This window comes from Polyodon spathula, chromosome 22 (assembly GCF_017654505.1).
Source record: "Polyodon spathula isolate WHYD16114869_AA chromosome 22, ASM1765450v1, whole genome shotgun sequence".
NCBI lineage: Eukaryota > Metazoa > Chordata > Actinopteri > Acipenseriformes > Polyodontidae > Polyodon > Polyodon spathula.
The window spans coordinates 14,443,352-14,462,080 of record NC_054555.1 but is presented as its reverse complement, the minus strand read 5'-3'; the positions used below and the strand labels follow the sequence as shown (position 1 = coordinate 14,462,080).

General features: G+C 43.9%; 1 long non-coding RNA gene across 1 annotated transcript in view; it reads right to left on the bottom strand.

The window, feature by feature from the left end:
- The window catches only part of LOC121297558, a 48,752-nt gene that overhangs the window by 21,058 nt on the left and 8,965 nt on the right, over positions 1-18,729 (bottom strand). Inside the window, exon 2 of the long non-coding RNA XR_005947182.1 lies at positions 12,361-12,477. This is a non-coding gene — a long non-coding RNA (uncharacterized LOC121297558). The remainder of the gene's footprint in view (positions 1-12,360; positions 12,478-18,729) is intronic.

The window sequence follows — 18,729 nt, the reverse complement described above, 5'->3', positions numbered from 1 at the left end:
GACTGGTGTGTTGGTTCCTCTCCCTCTTGTCCTGGAGACAGTGTCAGGGCTTCTCCTGATGAGACCAGAGGCGGGACCCCTCCCAAATCAGCAGCCAGGTAGTTGAACACCATGGCTGCAATGTCTCAGAGGAACACTGGGTGGTGTTGCTGTTCCCAAGTTTCCCAACGCTCCCCATCTTGGGCCCACAGCAGGTTAATCACCTTTGGGAGGTCTCTTTCCAGGCCACCATCAGGGTCCGTCAGCAAGTCCCAGATCTCCCTCGATGGTAGCCCTCGAACAAGCAGGGCATCTCCCACCGACGCTGGAGGCAGAACCAGCAGGCACGCTCCCTCTGCTGGTGGACACTCCAACTCCCCCTTTTCGGGCTGTGGGTGCACTGACTCCTCCCTCTTGGGCTGTGGACGTTCGGCCTCCTTCCATGCAGGTTGTGGCTCTCCCTTTGCCTCTGGAGGCAAAACCAGCAGGCATTCTTCCTCTGCTGGTGGAGACTTGGGCGGTTGATGCTTTGCCTTCCTCTTCCCATTTGCCCTTCTCTGCCTCCTTCTCCTCACCTTCCTCTCCTGGGCCAGTTCCTCCTCTTTCTCTTGGTAGGGGTAGACAGCCACCACGTGCCCATACACCCTGCAGGCAAGGCACCAGCCTTGGTCCTCCAGACCACTGAGGAGCTCCTCCAGGACCGTGCAGCCATCTCTCCAGCATTCCATATTTTTTTGTTTTGATCTTTTTTTTTACTTTTTTTTTTTTATTATTATTTTTTTTTATAAAACAAGAAACTGCGGTTCCTGCTCTGCTCTGCGTCTAGGAGGCGCTGGCAGTCCCGGTTCTGACACCACTTGTCACAAAGATGGCCGGAGTGGGGGACATCAGACCAGAAACAGGAACCAGGAAATAAACAACAGAGAGAGGTGGAGTTTGATGGAGCTGAGGGAATGGTTTCCCTCAGCATTTAATGACTGAACAGAACAGTAAATAAAAAGGTTGTAACAAACAAAAACACAGGACACGGCACATTCTCCAAAACAAAGAGACAAACAAAACTGACTATACAGACAAACACAGTGAGCAGATATTTAACTACTATTTTTATCACAATTAGTACTGCCGTCTCCTATTCCGTTCTCCACTCACCGAACACACAACCCCGAGTGGGTGAAAACATGCAGTTTTTATGCAGCTGTACAGAGACTCTATTGCTAATCAATCATTCAATTGGAGTCGCGGTACAACTGCATGTGAATTAATAAAGTGCAATTCTCCATGCTCACATATTATTACGTTTTACTTGCACGTGAAGTGCTGTGCAATCCTCGTGCCTAAATACAGATATACATTTTAAACACTCGTGTTACACAGACATGTTTATATCCTGTGCACCAATGACTATACACCAACATTAACACACAACACAAAATACACACAGGGGCGGGCACTTTGCCACAGGCTGTTATTAAGCAAAGGGTAGCTATTTGGAGGAATCCAAGATTTAGAGACAATTTTGAATTTTCTTGAACATTGCTTTGATACCCCTTATGTTTTGTTTTGTATATTGTAACATGTGTTTTCATTTTCAAGTAATTACAGAAACGTATACGACGTAAAACATTGTCAATTATGACAAAAAATCCTACTTTCCAGCAAGTGTACTCAAACTTTTGACTGGTACTGTGTGTGTGTGTGTGTGTGTGTGTGTGTGTGTGTGTGTGTATATATATATATATATATATATATATATATATATATATATATATATATACATACACATACACACACTTACCTGTCAGGGTGCTTAGTCTTCAAATGTCGGGTGAGGTTAGAAGACGATGTTCCAAGTATTTCACATACTTTACAGTGTCGACAAGATGCAGCCTGCTTGTTCTTCTCCCGGTCAATAGTGTAATCTTTGAAAGAGAACTCCACCATCGCAGGTACTTTCAGTGTGCTGCTTTCCATATTGTCGAATGTAGAGTTAACGTAAACCGATGTCTTCTTCCCACCTCATATTATGCTTGATTCCGGTTTGCTGCTTATGAAGTTTTGATCATAGAATGGCGCTATAGGCTAGAAAAGTGTTTCCTTGGCAACGGTCTTGACATTCACTGCACAAGCCCGTTCTGTTTACGCTACAAGATGACTGCTTGTAGAGAGAGGCTACCACTGCGTGTGTTTAGATTTTTAAAATGTATTTTATCACAAAGACAATGACTCGAGTCAGATGGAGACTTTTGTGTGAGACTCGAATTGAGTCATGTCTTTTGAACATTGACTCGAGTCAAGTCTTTTCTTGCTGTGACTCGAGTCGAGTCATTTGATGACAGTGACTGGAGTTGGAGTCGAGCCATCAAAAATTGCGTCTCAAGTCTGACTTGAGTCGAGTCAATGACTCAAGTCATTACAACTCTGCTTCAGGTCATACTCTAAACCAGAGGTTCCCAAAGTGCGGCCAGCGAGGATGTTTAGTGCGGCCCCCCAAAGCCTAGCCTCAACCCCCCCACCCCCTTTCTGACTATTTGCTTTATTATTACATTTTCTGAAAATTTTCGTAAAAAATTGCGCATGTTATTTGGTGGAAATTAATAATACACAGGGAATTTTTATGAACTTTGATTGCTAACATACATTTTTTACATGTTTTGTATCAAATCTGGACCCTCTCAAGCCAATTTTATTAAGTTGTTACGATTATTATATGTGCACTGTCCCTTTAAAAAAAATAATGGTGCCTATAGTGCACAGTAGCACATATGCATATATATATGCCTTGCTGAAGGAAAATAACATGGAACCTCCTAAGAAAAGAAAAGGCGCTTCTACTTAAAATTATTTGTCATCTCCTATCGCTTTCCACAGGGGAAAATGCTCAAAGACTATGATATCAAGACGTGAAGGTACCATCTAAATAACATTAGATTCCCTTTCAATTGAAAGACAACCATTAACGAATGGGAAAAGAGCCCTCTCTGACCGTCAATCACTGACCATATATAAAAATGCTGCCCTATCAGGGCCCTGCTGTGAAGTCCCTCCCACCTCCTGTTGAAGAAGGACGTCCTCACAGTAACATTACCATTTTCTCTCTCACTTCACTGAGACAGGTCACAGATTGCTTTGTGCTTTCTTGTCCGAATTTGGCTGATATGTTGGTTTCAACCTTCAAATATATTAACATCCACGGTAAAATTACACTTTTGAGCATTATTAAGAGAGCTCTTGCTTGAGTCTCCCGTCAGTTTACTGACTAGAGCTGGTTTCGACCCCTCTTGCAAGAGCGGCCATTACTTTTTTTCACTACACACTACCTTGTGTCGTTTGATATACCGTGTTGGTGTTGTAAGGAGACTCTGCATACTCGCAGCACCATCCTCTAAGCCGATTTAATCTGGTCCAGCACCAGATGTTTAGGGTCAGAACATGCTGCCAAAGCACTGGCAAGTGAGCTGGACTGCTCTCCGTATAGGAAGTTCTCTAGAAGAACTAAGCGCCGGAGAGCAGCCCTATCCCCAGCAGAGTCTCTCTCCCCAAGCCATGGGAGAATGAGGTCCGTGGTCCAAGGGCCTCCGCAGAGGTACTCTAGGACCCCCCCTGCTACAGGGACCAGAGAGCTCTCCCGCACACCTGTGTTACCCTCCCCTTCCCCACCACCGGTACCTAGGCGCAGACACCTCTCAGGGGAAGCGAGATGGTCACTGCCGAGGCGGTACCGCTTGAGGGGATGCTCACCAGGGGACAGACGGTCACCCCGCAGGCACCGCTCCCCTTTCCTACGCAGGCGCACAGACAATCCCTGTCGGAGTCGCCTCGGAGGCGCCCAAGCTCGGCTGAGCAGTGCTTGCAGAGTTAACGGAGACTGTAACGGCTCTACTAAAATCACAGGGCAGACTGCCCCCTACCACCGGGTAGCCCCAGCCCCCACAGTCTTTTTCCCCATCCCCATTACCTAGACCTCGCTAGCCAGGCGAGCTGTCCTTCACGGCGTCCAGATCGGACATCTCGGACACAGCTACTTCCATTGGGCAGGCAACGGCGGGGGGCTCCTTACCGCCCTTGCCGCATTCTCTGGCCGGCAGAACAAGAGGGAAAGGGGAACCGTTTCCTCCAGCAGAAAGGGCACCCACAGCATGCCCTCCCTTTATGCCAGGACTTCCTGGAATTGGTGTGCTCCTCCTGGAGCAACCCAGAGTCTGCACCCTCAGCCTCCATAACAGCAGAGTCTCTGCTACACACTGCAGGAGCCCAGGAAGCGGGCCTAGGCACATTCCCCACCATCGGGGACAGGGTCACGGTATTGGTGCAAGGTTCCACCTTCACCAAGGGGGATAAGGACTCAACCTGCCTGTCCAAGCCTTGCAGGACAAAGGATGCAATGCTTAAAAAGGTAGCGCATTGGCAGGGCTGTCAGGGCAGCGAACGCCATGGCTAGACTGGTGCTCTACCAGACCCAGTTAGCAGGGAGGCTGCAGGAAAGATCTATGGAGGCAGACATAGGGGAGCTCTAGGTGGTAGCAAGGGTGATGACTAAACTAATGCAGGAGTTAGCCCAAGCATCAGGCAGGTCGATGGTGGCCGCTCGCCAGCATTTGTGGCTGATGCAAGCCAAGGTCGTGGAGACTGAGAAGGTGGCGTTACTGAATGCTTCCATTACACCGGGGCAGACATTTGGGGCGACCATTGATGTGAGCCTTGAGAGGTTCCACAAGGCCACGGAGGTCGCCTCCAAGTTTTCGCGCCTTCCGGCTTACCATCAGCACACAAGATTCACAGCCTGCTGGGGTAAAAGGGTCTGAACACCGCCCTCCACTACAGAGTAGACAAACAGGCAGAGGCAGAGGCAGAGCCAGCAGCAGGGGACCACCGCAGGCCAGGGGTAACTGTTTCTCCAGCTGGAGTCCCGTGCACCGAAAATCTCTCTGCTTCACCTTTCAAGGTAAAGCGTACAGATTTTGCGTGCTGCCATTTGGCCTCTAGCTGGCGCCCGCACATTTTCAAGTGCATGGATGCAGCACTGCCTCCACTGGCTGAGGGGTATTCAGAGCCTAAACTATCTGGTCGATTGGTTAGTTTGCGCGCATTTCAAACCACGCGCAGAGGCGCACACAAAACAGGTCATAGATCATGTGATGAAGTTAGGGCTCTCAATACATCAACAGAGAAGCAACTTCGTACCGTCTCAGTCCAGTGTTCCTGGGGATCAAACTGAACTCTGTGAGCATGCTTGCCTCACTATCGGAAGACAGGATTCGGTCATTGGAGGCCACACTCTCCCTATTCAGAGAGGACGCTCTTAAACATGTCAAATTATATCAAAGGATTGTTGGAGCTGATGGCAGCTGCCTCGAGAATCCTTCCACTACGGCTGCTACGAATGCGCCCGCATCAAGCCTGGGTAAATACGCTCAAGGTGCGAGTGCGAGTGTCCAGACAATGCCGGAAGACCTGGAGTGGTAGCTCCGTCCTGGCAATCTGCGCCTCTGATCTCCCCTCGGATCCCTCCACAGAAGGGAAGTGGTCACTACAGCCTGGGTTGGGGAGTGGTTTGGAATGGGAGAGGAATAAGAGGTCAGTGGGGAGGGACATTGGCAGCAAGCGCACATCAATGCCGAAGAGATGCAAGCAGGGAGCATGGCATTGTCCCATTTTCACCAGTAACTGGCGCACAAACACGTGCTGGTCCGGGCGGACAATATCACAGTGGAAGCCTACATAAAACACCAGGGCGGCCTGTGCTCATCGGGCCTTCACCATGCAGCGCACAGACTCCTGTCCTGGATGCACAGAAACTTGTGTTCCATCAGGGCGGTTCACCTCCCTGGTGTGGACAACAAGGCAGCAGACCTCCTGTCCAGAAGAGCTCCAGACAGCTCGGAATGGAGACTGCATCCTCAAGTGGTGAAATAGATTTGGGAGAGGTTTAGACCTGCACGAGTCGACGTCTTTGCCACAGCCGAGTCCACTCACTGCCCCCTATGGTTCTCCATGGAGAGAGACGGGGGCCCCCTGGGAGTAGACGCGCTAGCTCACCCCTGGCCACAGGGGCTATTGTATGCATTCCCTCCGCTGCAATTATTACCCCTGACACTAGACAGGATCAGGGTGGAGAGAGCACAGGTTTTGCTGGTTGTACCCAGATGCCCCTCCAACTCTGGGTCTGGCCGTTGAACGGAGCAGTCTGTTCAGATGAGGTTTGCCAGATGCAGTAGTAGAAATACTACAGTCTGCTAGAGCCCAGTACAAATACAAATGGAAAGTTTTCCAAGACTGGTGCAATGCCGAAGGTCACAATGACCAGCCCTATTGAGACGATACTAACCTTCTTACAACACTTGTTTGACGTAGGAAAATCAGCATCCACTTTGAAGGTATACCTGACAGCAATATCACTGTGCCACGACAAAATTGACTCTGTGTCCCCTGGGGCACATTTCCTGGCAGTGCAATTTCTTAAAAGAGGCTCGGAGTCTTCGTCCTCCCATGAAAAGCATGGTCCCCAAGTGAGATCTAGAACTGGTAATACGGGTTCTTATGGGTCCCCCATTCGAGCCCATAGCGTCCCTGCTTCCTTGAAGGTGGCGTTTTTAACAGCCATTATGTCTGCCAGACAAGTAAGTGAGCTTCATGCGCTGTCCATTGATGACACATGCATGGATTTCACAGGGAATGACTCACAATGGTAGCATTAAGAACAAATCCATCCTTTTTGCCAAAGGTGGTATCCTCATTCCATATTAAACAATCAGTGGTTTTGGAAACTTTCAGACCTCCCCCACATGAGTCTGAGGGGGACCGTAAACAGCACACGCTATGCCCAATTCGGGCTCTGCACTGTTACCTGGATAGGACAGCATCTTGGAGACAGTCCAACCAGCTGTTTGTCTGCTATGGGCAGATGCGATATGCTTGGCGTATGAACAGACGGACTCCCCCTTACTGGGGGACATTACAGCCCATTCTACCAGGGGCCAGGCAACTTCGTGGGCTCTCCTTCATGGCGCCTCCTTAGATGAATTATGCAATGCTGCTACATGGACAGGTAGTCAGACATTTGAGCGTTTTTTCTGCCTTGTGGCAAACCAAGCAAGACCCTCTCTGGGATCTAGGATGTTGCAGGTGGCATGCCCTTACGCGTCATGTGGGCTCTGTGGCTATGGCTGTGAGGCTGTATTGTCGGTAATCTGGAGCCACGACAGCTTTGGCACAGCTTTCCATTCGGTAATGGTTGTCATTCAATTGAAAGGGAACGTTAGGTTATTACCATAATCCTGGTTCCCTGAAAAAGAATGGCAACCATTACCCTTCGAGGTAGTGTCCCCAGCTGTCCTCTGATTTTGAAACAAAATGGCGACATGTTACAGTGAGGACATCCTTCTTCAACAGGAGGTGAGAGGGACTTCCCCCTCACAGTAAGGCCCTCATAGGGCAGCTTTTTTTATATATGCTCAGTGATTGACGGTCAGAGAGGGGCTCTTTACCATTCGGTAATGGTTGTCATTCTCTTTCAGGGAACCATGGTTATTGTAATAACCTAACGTTACTTTATGCAAGCTGAAGTAGCTTGCTAGCTTCTGTAATGTTAACAGAGCGACTGCAAGAAACATTACAGTTCAGTATACATACACTTTTTCTGTTGTAAATTTTATTTATTATTTTAAGAGCAAAACTGTATTCATCTTCAACTACATCGGGAAATGCTCTTTGTACAGTATAGTAATTTTGGTGATCAACTTGGATCTTTTGTTAGGGAAAGTACTACTGTAGTAACAGTACTGGCTACAGCTTAAAATTGTTACTGTTACATTTCTTTTTTGTACAGTGTTTCTGAATAAGACTACAGTTAGGCTACAGTACAGTAGCTAGTAGGATGTTATGTAGCAATCATATGTAATTGCATAAAAAGCGCCAATGTAATGGCAAATTTATGAATAATTAATGCTGCACTTTAAATAGAAAGATGTGATTATTTTGTTGATTTCAGAAAGAATAAATAAATAAAAACATCAAGGTAAAATACAGTAACGCCTGTGTTTTATTTCTGCACATTTACTATGGAAATAGCTCTAAATGTCCACACCATGAGGCAATTTACATAATTTCAGCTCTTAGTATATTAGCTCTACATATATTCAGCTCTTAGTGAAGTGGTCAGTTGTACAAGTCAAGATGCAATCTGCCACACTACTGAAGAATAACCCACAAAAGAGTTAAATTGGTATAGTTTGAAGAGTACCTATTTCGGTATTATCTTATTTAATTGTTGTGACCAGGACGATGTAAGATGTGACAGCATGATATTGGTGCTCAAACCTAAGCCTGTTGTGGCACCAAGACACAGGATAAAATAGAAATACATTTTAAAGCTGCTAGTGGTAGTAATATACATTCCTAATTTAAATATTTAAAAAAGGTATGATTTGGGACATGTTCCGGTTTCTTGAGTGGTGCATTTTCTTGTGCGGCCCCCCATCCCATGCAACCTCCAGAAACTGGCCCTCCATCACCAAAACTTTGGGAACTTATTTTTTAAATAATAATAATCTAAACCACCAACACATATACCGTGGGTGATGAAAAGAGTACCTTCAGTCTGTAATCGATTCTGTAGTCGTGGTATAGCCATGTTTTTATATTAGGATCTCTGCATAGCTGGCCTTCGACATATAGTTTGTCATGTTTAACATGACTGTTTTTTTGCCGATATGATTGGAAAATAGGATACAGTTTCGCATGCCTTTCTAAGATCTCTTTTGTGAAGTGATCACTAATGCCAAAGTCTTTACTTTTCAGTTGTCTTCTGCAGCTCTTAACCAGCTCCTTCTTTGTAGTGTTCAAATTTAGCCACTATGGGTCGAGGAAGTGCTTCTCTGGTCTGCGTGATTTGTCTTCTGCCGATGCGATGCACTCGATGAAACATGATTTTCTGTGCAGTTTCATCTGGAAGTTTTAATGAATTCCGCATGAAAGTTTTGATAACAGACTCAGAGTCTTCACCTTTCTACTCTTTGATCCCTCTGAGTACCATGTTATCTCTCATACTTCTGCATTGAAGAGCGAGAATTCTATTTCGTGTCTCCCCATTTTCTTTAAAAATGACATTCATTTGGCTTTGAAGTGGTTTTACAGAATGTTGTTGCTCAATGTTTCTTTTCTGGTCTCTTCAAAAATAGAGTGTACATACACTTGTGTTTCTTACTTTACAACAAACCTCCATCTACAAAACATACTGCTTCAAAAAGGATCAGTAAGTACGAAGTTATTAGAAAATAAAACAAAATATCTGTTTTATTGAGCCTTGCTTACACTAATCCACCTTGCCTTACCTAATCAGGGGGGCTATGAAACTAGCTGTGTCTAATAAAGTGGATTTTATTAGACTTTGCCCGGAACGTATGTATTTCTGTCCCTAATCACCAATCAGACAGCTGTATCAGTAACACACATCCTAGTTTGTAAATTCAAAATCAGAGCTACCTGTATAATGAAAAAGTTGTGGTATTAAATACCCAGGTTTCATTAGGTAATTAAGTTTTAGTATATAAAAATGATTTTACAGTACGTGAAATAACTTGTGTTTTCAAGGAGTAAGACTACAAGTGTGACGTAGTGGCAAAGACACATCCATATATCCCCAGAATCTGATCTACTCACAATAACTTCCTCTAAATATATATAAGCAATAAGGCACAACAGGGTGATAAACTCTACTATCGTCACCATGATATTATATATCACATACTCTGAAATGCCTTATTGCACTTATAAAATGGGTTAACTAACTAAAATTAAAAAAATGTAAAAACATTTAACTAACAAAATTACATTTTTATAAAATATCCTTCTGCCTAAAACTGAGCAAAGAAAAAATGGTTCCTTAGAACAAAAAATGTATTAACTAAAAAAAAAAGTGATTTATAGATGTTGAATTGAACATGGCCATTGAAAATGCAGTTTTCGATTTGTTACAAGTCTTAGAATTCTGGGTTTGTTCATTACATTTTAAATTAAAACATTAATGCCCATTTTCATCATAGCACAAATGAGTCTGCGTTTAGTCATACAGACCCTTCTTCAGAAGATCTGCAACAGTATCAGGTGCTGTTTTTTTTGTATTGTTTTGTTTTAAATCATCCTTTGTTATCCAGGGAAGTGACTGAAGGTATCCATACCAGATCAGCGCTACCGCTTCACAATGACGAGAAAGACGTTCGCATTATGGAATACCCGGTCACTTATCAAACTGACTTTGCAGTTTATGGCTGGACAGCATGAAGAACTACTGGGCCAGTGTTAAGAAGCAATTAAAAACAATGCAGGGCACACAGAAGAGTTGATACCATTGTACTGGGACAAATTTGTGGAGAGAAAGGTACTGCAGAAATTGTCAAGATGCTTTTATAAATGCTCTGCGTCACAGATCACACAGCTGTGCAGATGGGGAAGAAGATGCATACAGACATACAGTAGACTGGGGGCAGAAGCAACAAAACATCCATTTAACCATAAAAGGTTCTTTTAAGTGCCACCCAAATCTTTTTTTAAAAAGCACATTTTCAGAATGGGATAGGGAACCGCTGTAGCTCTGGCAGAATTCAGGGAGAAAGGGCACAGCACTTTTGCTTTGATTCACTACTTGGATTAGAGTCAACGGTGCAAGATTCAGACTCATTCAAAGTTTCACCTACGCTTCGGTTTCCCAAAAGAAAAACCATTTACATAATTCTGTTTTTTTTTTTTTTTTATAGGCTAGAGGCATATAGATATCACTAGTGATTGGCCCTTTTTTGAAAACAAGCTCTGACCCATGGTGATATAATGTATTATCAACACCTCTATCTGCAATAACAGCTTTAAGTCTTTTGGGGTAAGTATGTACCAGCTTTGCACACAGAGTGATTTTGGCCCATTCTTCTTGGCACATTTGCTCCAGGTTGTTTGGACGACGCTTGTGGACCGCAATTTTCAAATAGTGCCACAGATTCTCAATGGGATTGAGATCAAGACTTTGACTGGGCCACTGTAGGACATTCACCTTTTTGTTCTTGAGCCACTCCAATGTTGCTTTGGCCTTGTGCTTGGGATCTGCTGAAAGGTGAATTTCCTCCCAAGCTTCAGTTTTTTAGCAGACTGAAGCAGATTCTCTTGCAGCATTTTCCTGTATTTTGCTCCATCCATTCTTCCTTCAATTGGAACAAGATGCCCAGTCCCTGCTGATGAGAAGCATCCCCATAGCATGATGCTGCCAACACCATACTTCACTGTAGGGATGGTGTGTCTTGAGGCATGGGCAGTGTTAGGTTTGCGCCACACATAGCGCTTTGAGTTTTGGCCAAAAAGCTCTATCTTGGTCTCATCTGACCACAAAACCTTTTCCCACATCGCAGCTGGGTCACTCTCATGCTTTCTGGCAAACTCCAGATGTGCTTTCAGATGGTACTTTTTGAGTAACAGCTTCTTTTTTGCCACCCTCTAATACAGGCCAGTGTTATGCAGAGCTCTTGATATGGTTGACTGGTGGACCATTACTCCACTCCCAGCCACTGAACTCTGTAGCTTCTTCAAAGTGATTGTTGGCCTCTCTGTGGCTTCTCTCACAAGTCTCCTTCTTGTTTGAGTGCTGAGTTTTGAGGGACGGCCTTTTCTTGGCAGTGCCTGGGTGGTGTGATGCAGCTTCCACTTCCTGATTATTGATCCAACTGTGCTCACTGGGATATCCAAACACTTTGATATTATTTTGTACCCTTTCCCTAATCTATGCATTTGTATTACTTTATTTCTAACTTCTGTAGAATGCTCTTTGGTCTTTATTTTCCTTCAAATTCACAGCCTTACCAATGATCCTTCAACAGTGGGGATTTTATCCAGAAAATGTGACAGCAACTTTAATGGTTCACAGGTGGCAATTTCTTTCATCGGTGCAAACTGGGAGCTTCCACAGCACAGGGGTTGAATACTTACGCAAGCAAGATTTTTCAGTTTTTTATTTTTCTTAAAAATATTTCCCAACATAAAACCAATGTCACCTTACAATAACTGATTCTGAGTTTCAGTGTTTAAAAATAAAATATCAAACAGAACAAAATTTCAGTGTACCATTTGTAATTCGGTAATATGAGAGAATTGGTCAGGGGTCTGAATACTTTTGCAAGGCACTGTAGGTGTGTATATATATATATATATATCTATATATATATATATATATATATATATATATATATATATATATATATATATACACAACAACACTTCTGTAAGAATGGTGAAAAACATATTAATATGTTTCCCTAATCTAGTTCTAAAACGCGTCCATGAATGTTAGGAGGGAAATGAATGTGAGCGCCTTGTTTACTCACACCAGCTCAAGGTCCTTACCAGTGAATGGAAGCCACACCACCTTGTTGAGGGTCTTCATCCATTCCTCCCCTTCACCATTAATGTTGGACATGAAGAAATAGGATCCAGAACTAACAAGGACATCCCGATTCCCATCTGAAAATCAACCAGGCCAGGCTGTTATCAGGGCAAGTGAAACACAGTCCTTCACAGATTCCTTACTGGCCTCATATTTTCTATTATGAAAGACACATTATGGTAAACAGATACTTGTTTTTGTATGGTATTTCTTTTGCAGCTGTTCATTTCTCTTCTACGTTAATTTTCATCATCTTGCCAAGTGGTCACACGAAGGAACACATAAAGAAGACAATGGGTGTATGTTATATAAATCAATAGAAAATACTCAATACATGGTTAATATATGTATTACAAAGAAAGTATTTGTTAAAATTCTGTGAGGTCCACTGAACACATCACCCCAGGCAAAATGTTATCTTGAAAAGGGTGATGACTGACACAAAGCTGGAAGACACTATCATACACTCACAGTAATGGTGTAACCATCCTGTGTATATCATGGAAAAGAGAGAGCAAGGGGAGTGCAGTCAGATAACAAACCAAAATATGATATTACTCAACTGGAGTTTGGACAGTACAAAGGAAAACCATTGAGAATGTAAATACAGTATGCAGTAAATCGATTATTTCACTCTGCACACCTTAATAATGCACGCAGCTGGAAATGTAGCGGATCAGTGTGGTTTAACACTGTGTCTATAGAGAGGAACAGCATGCTGCTGGAAATGTAGCAGATCAGTGAGGTTGAACACTTGCTCTGAAGAGAGGAATGTACCAGAGATATTGGATCCACAACTGATCCCATATATTTGCTATGTTTCTGTACATGTATCATTTATTACAATTGAGGATTTGTGGCATACCCGAACCCAGTTTCTCAGAAATGTTGTCGGCAGTATACAGCCATGTGTTTTTACAGGTAAACAGGATCCCGGAGACATCCGCCCAAGGCTTCTAAGAAATGAAAGAGAAAAATACCCCTAGGGTCTGCAAGAGTGGGGGCGGAAGATGGCTCAGTGTTAGATAACAAGGTTAACAATTTAGGAATGGAAACAGATATGAGAATGGAGAGTACGTCACAAAAGACTTGTTCAAGATCTGCAGTTAGCAAAGACATGGAACTCCAGATTTGTGTCTGCGGCTGGAGCAAGGTGACAACGGTCAGGGGTTTGAAGATTCACCAAGGGAGCATGAAATGCTTGGGGGAGAAGGGACAAGGGCCTTGCATTCATCAGTACTTCTACGAAGTCAGTCAAGTCAGTCAAATGAAATCCAGCGACAGGAAGCAAGCCAGTTCGAGGGATATCAGCACCCCTATCATAGATGTGAGGAGGACTTGCATGGATACAACTAGTGATGAACCTAATGATCCTTGCAAATCCGGTCAGACGAACCAGTGGGTTAACGTAGAAGAGGCCCAAGCCTAGAATTAAACGGCAAAGAGCTTTTGAGAAAACGGCGTGGGACACAGTAAACATGGATTTCTATTTTACTTTGGAAAGGTTAAGTGGAACAGTTGACAAGAAGCTGGATAAATATGGGGACATCATCTATGCATATGGAAGTGAGGTTTAGAGTTGAAAAAAGTAAGGAAAAAGTACAAACTATTCCTAGAAAGTCTAGACGGCAGCAGGAGTCTGAACGCTTAGTTAGAGAAATCAATCAATCTATTTTATATAGCGCCTTTCATCACACCATCACAAAGCACTTTACAAGATGCAATAAATACAAGATAATCCATAATACTTCAAATAGAGAAATGCATAATTCATGATATACAGTGGAAAGTACATAATAGTTGCATAATACATAGTACACTGAATACAGTGGAACGTGCATAATACACGATAGTAGCATAATACATGAAATAGCACAATACAGTGGAAAGTGCAGAATACATGTAATAGAACGTGATATTAACAATATGTGAAATAGTAGCAGCAGCTAAAAACAGATATCAGGCTTAAGGAGCATGGAAAGCAATAGTGAACAGGTGGGTTTTGAGAGTTCATTTAAAGCGAGCTACGATCGGAGCATTACAAACTAAAGCTGGGAAAGAGTTCCAGAGAGTCGGAGCTATGAAGCTAAATGAGCATTGTCCAAGTGTGGTGTGCTTTTGCTTGGGAATAACAACTAAGCCGGTTGAGTCAGAGGACCTCAGCTTGGACATAAGTCAGCAGGTTGAGGAGGTACTGGGTACCTGTGTGACGAAGGGCACTGTAGGTGAGCAGGAGAGTTTTGCACATAATCCTGAACTTTACAGGTAGCCAGTGCAGCTGGGCAAGAAGGGTGGTGATGTGATCACGTTTCTTACATCTGATAAGGATCCTGGCAGCAGCATTCTGAACTAGCTGCAAATTGGTTTATAATGCATGCTGGGAGACCACCATATAGAGAGTTGCAGTAGGCGAGTTGAGAGGAGACAAACGCATGACAAAGTATCTCCGCATCTGGGAGGGAAAGGTAGGGATGGACTTTGGAGATGTTTCTAAGATGGTAGAAGGAGGATTTGACTAGGGAGAAGATGTGGGCATCAAAGGAGAGGTTGGTGTCAAGAAGTACACCAAGGCTGTGGGGGAAGGCAGCAGCAGACAGTTTCCGAGGTTCAGGGCAGCTACGTTGAGATTCTAAAGTTGAGTTTTAGAACCTACTAGAAGGAGTTCAGATTTGTTAGTGTTCAGTTGAAGAAAACTGTCAGACATCCATGCCAGAATGGAGGCAGCGGAGGAAGCAATGGAGAAGAGCAGAACAAAGTCAGAAGGAGGGACTTAATCTGTTACAATGGGTCATAAAAGATAAGTCTGCAACATTGCGCAGAGCTGCGCACCTACGGAAACGCTACAAATAGAAGGAGCATGCGAGAACTAAATTTCATAAAGATCCATTCAAATTTGTAAAGATGATATTCACCAGTGAGAAAAATGTCACACTAAAAGCATTAAAGTTTGAGCTGCAGAGATACTTGGAAGAAACACATAGAGATTCAAGAAAGCAGGAGCCTATGTCAATTCCTTCAGACATCCCACCTATCAATCCACCAGAATACCAAATGGAGGACTGTGCACCTGAGTGGGAAGAAGTAGAGGAAGCTGTGAAAAAAGCAAGGGCGTCATCATCTCCGGGGTCTAATGGAGTTTCATACAGAGTGTACAAGAGTGCTTCTGGGGTTCTACGAATCCTGTGGAAATTGATGAAAGTGGAAGGGGAAAAACAGGTTGTACCAAGAGTATGGCGCTAAGCAGGTAGAGTCTCTATACCAAAAGAATAAGATTCTATAAGCAATCAGTCAGTTTCGCCCAATTTCCCTATTAACTCTTTGCAATCCTATGTCTGACCAGGTCCGACATTACAATTTTCCCTTTCCAGTCTGATGTCGGACCCTGTCCAACATCATCAAAAAGACCTAAAGCACAGGTCTCTAGTTGATTTTCACTGGAAAAACCAAAAAAACCATTCAATAGCCGAGTGAGACCGATAGGAGCCGAATGAAGCTGAAAAAAAAGAAAGGGGTGTATCTGAGCAATACACATAGCCCCTGCACAACAGAGATAACACGGACACAAAAAAACAAGCATTTTCAGAATGTTTTGGAATGTTCTAGTAATAAAATAATGATTTGGATTGCATTATCGAGGAGTTTGGTGATAAAAACGAGTGATAAGGAGAGCATTTATCAGTATGCACGTCTATAAAGAGGTATGTGAAAATCGCAGCAAACAAAGGGTGGGGCTTGGCTGGAGATGTAGTACTGATGACGTTTTGTCATGCAATGTGTTTTAAACCTGTTTTACTCTGAAAAAATAAATATTTTAAACAGCGTGTGTGAAAATAAATTGTACCTGACGCGCCTGACAAGCGCTGAAGAAATGGACTGCAAAGGGTTAAACATAGAAGGTAAGATTTTTTTCAGCATTATTGCTCAGAGATTGTCAACCTACCTATTAAAGAACTGCTTCATTGACACTTCAGTACAAAAAGCGGGCATTCCAAGTTTCCCAGGATGCTTAGAACACATCAGCATAATCTGGCAACACATTTAAATTGGCTAAAAAGGAGAGGAAGGAGCTCCATCTGGCATTTCTGGATTTGGCTAATGCTATGGTTCAGTGCCACATGAATTTCTTTGGGCAGCATTTGATTTTTTCAGCGTACAGATAGCAAATTTAGTGAAAGCCTACTTTGGAGATTTACAATTTAGTTTTTCAACTTCAGAATTCAGCACTACATGGCAATGCCTAGAAGTTGGAATAATGACAGGATGTATCATTTCTCTACTAGCTTTTACCATGGCAATGAAAGGAATTATTAGGACATCAAAATGGGTAGTGGAAGGAGGGCGCTTGGCTTCTGGAATGCGACTACCACCAATTCGAATATACATGGATGACATAACAACCATGACTACAACAACAGCCTACGCAAATTAACCAATAACATCGAATGGGCATGAATGCAATTCATGTCCACTGGTGCTTTCAGTTTGGTCTACTGCCAAGACTGCTGTGGCCACTGACTGTGTACGAGGTTTCCTTGACAACAGCTGAGAAGCTGGAAGCTTTAATCAGTTCATACATCAGGAAATGGTTGTGAGTTCCACGCTGCCTCAGCGACTGGAAATTACATTAGTAGATTCACGCGACAAATGCGTAAGGGAGGCAGCACCTGTTGAAAACTGGAAGAAAATGGGTGGCAAAGAAAGCTGTGGAAGATGCTAAGGCTGCCATTCGAATCAGAGATATTATGGAGCAAGTTCAGCATGGAAGAGGAGGTCTTGGTCTCAGTTCAGCTCCTCCTAACATGGCAAAATGGCACAAAGTCAATGAGGTGCAAAAGCAGGAGGAGAGGATCAGGTGTGTAAAGGCCGTTTCCCTGGCCAAGCAGGGAGAATGGATGAGATGGGAGAGTATGGAATAAAACAAGATTGGCTGGCAAGACATATGGACAATGGAACAGAGCAGGATCAGTTTCCTCATCAGATCAACATATGATGTTCTTCCATCACCACAGAACCTAAACCTCTGGGTGGGTGAGGATCCCTCATGTGCTTTGTGTTCATCACGTACAACATTAAGACACATTTTTGACAGGACGTAAAGTGGGTCTTAGCCAAGGATGGTATACTCGGCGCCATGACCAGGTGCTGCGATGTCTGGCCTTAGCAATGGAAGACAAGCGTAACCTGACCAATAAGTTGCCACCTGTTCCATCAAAACATTACACACAAAAGACAACATTCCTCCGCCCAGGAGAGCAACCACCAAGAAAAGGTGTTAAAACCAATCCTCACCCAGGACAACTAGAAACTGCTAGAGACTGGAAAATGCTGGCAGATGTTGGTCAATGGCTTATTTTTCCACCTGAGATTGCCACCACTAACCTTCGACCAGAAATTGTCTTGTGGTCTGGATCAGCACGCCTTGGTCACCTGGTAGAGTTAACAGTGCCATGGGAGGATGCTGTTGATGAGGTGTATGAGATGAAGAAACTGCTGTATGCTCAACTAGCCACTGAAGTGGAACAGCGAGGATGGAAAATCCGAGTTTACCCAGTGGAGGTGGGTTGTCGATGATTTGTGGCACACTCTACAACCCGGTTTCTCAGAGATGTCAGGTTCAGTGGCTGAGAGTTGCGTTGCACATTGAAGAACTTATTTGAAGCAGCAGAAACGAGCAGCAACTGGCTGTGGTTGAGATGGAAAGATTCTGGATGGGGATCTCAAGCACAATAGAAAGAAAGAAACGCTGATGTACAGGTAAGTGAGTTGAGTGGGGGACGGAGGGGGGTGATGCTGGGACGCCAGAATCACCGTCGAACACTCTTGAGGTGTTGTGGGCTAGTCGACGAAACACTGAGGATGGAAGGTGCCCACTTGAAGACCCCAGAGATGTACCCTACTTAGCTCAATCCAGACGGTTGTCATGCTGATGCACTGGGCAGGACGCACTGTAGTTGATCCCCGGAACCAGCATCTTAGCCGTTGTGTGTGCTGATGCGCCAGGGAGGCAAATAAGCTGATCCCTGGAGCCAGCATTACACTTCAGCCATTAACACCAGACAGAAGGATATCATTATATGGAAGGAAATGCAAATGGATGGAGACACATATGGATCACATTAGTTTACTGTAAAGCTATCTTAGTTGGTGCTTATCTTGGCGAGAGCCAAGTTCAAATCAGCATGAAGTTTTAACATCTACTCTTGTGTAATGGAAATCCTGCTACACAGAAAGTTCATTTATCTAGCCTACAGCAAAGAAGAATTAGGTGTGGACTGAAGTTTGTTTTAAAATCTGAGAAAGTTAAAAACCTGAACAAATACTTTGTGCAG